The sequence below is a fragment of the Sinocyclocheilus rhinocerous genome, unplaced genomic scaffold (assembly GCF_001515625.1).
Source record: "Sinocyclocheilus rhinocerous isolate Xijiao unplaced genomic scaffold, SAMN03320098_v1.1 scaffold50, whole genome shotgun sequence".
In the NCBI taxonomy this organism is placed as follows: Eukaryota; Metazoa; Chordata; class Actinopteri; order Cypriniformes; family Cyprinidae; genus Sinocyclocheilus; species Sinocyclocheilus rhinocerous.
Genome location: NW_015641057.1, coordinates 632161 through 633099, shown reverse-complemented (window position 1 = coordinate 633099; position 939 = coordinate 632161).

The window sequence follows — 939 nt, the reverse complement described above, 5'->3', positions numbered from 1 at the left end:
AATGAGATGAAACAATTTGGACCGACTGTTCTCTGAGATAGATAAGTCCACTAGCTAGCTACCTGTTTAAGAGTCTAATAGCTGAGGGGAAGAAGGAGTTCCTTAATCTGGAAGTCCTGCAATTTACACTCCTGTACCTCCGTCCTGAGGGTAGGAGTGTGAACAGTCTGTGTTGGGGGTGTGTGGGGTCTTTAATGATGGATGCAGCTCTTCTGTGGACTCTGCGATGGTAAATGGCCTGCAGAGAGGGCAGTGGAGTCCTGATGTTCTTCTCAGCAGTCTTCACCACTCTCTGCAGACGTTTGCGGTCCATCACTGTAGTGTTGCCATACCATGCAGTGATGCAGCTGGTCAAGGACACACACATACACAAACTATACACATATACATACATACATACAATGTAAGAAATATAATAATAAAAACTATGCTGCAGTAGTAGTAATATAGACTATGAAAAAAAATAGAAATATAGACTATGTGACAGTGGCTGGTGAGTTTTCCTCAAGTCTACTATCATCTCCTTTGTCTTGTCCGTGTTGAGGGTGAGGTTGTTGTCCTCACACCATGTCACAAGACTGGCCACCTCCCTCCTGTAGGCGCTTCATCCTCACCGGTGATCCGTCCTATCACTGCGGTGTCATCAGCGAACTTCAGTATTATGTTGTCCTTGTGGGAGGCAACACAGTCATGTGTGAACAGTGTGTAGAGGATGGGACTGAGAACTCAAACGCGAGTTTTGAGCAGTGTAGAGCAGTGCTTGTTGTTTGTCATTTCTCCGATCACAAATGCAGACATGGTTTTATGTTTACACGGCGCGATGCAACGCAGCGCGTAAAAAGACAGTATAAGTCATTATAATCCGTAATTATGTCCCCACTGGATGCAACAAATGCCTCGTTTGTAATGGGTTTTATTGGTTTTGTCTGGTCGTGCTGG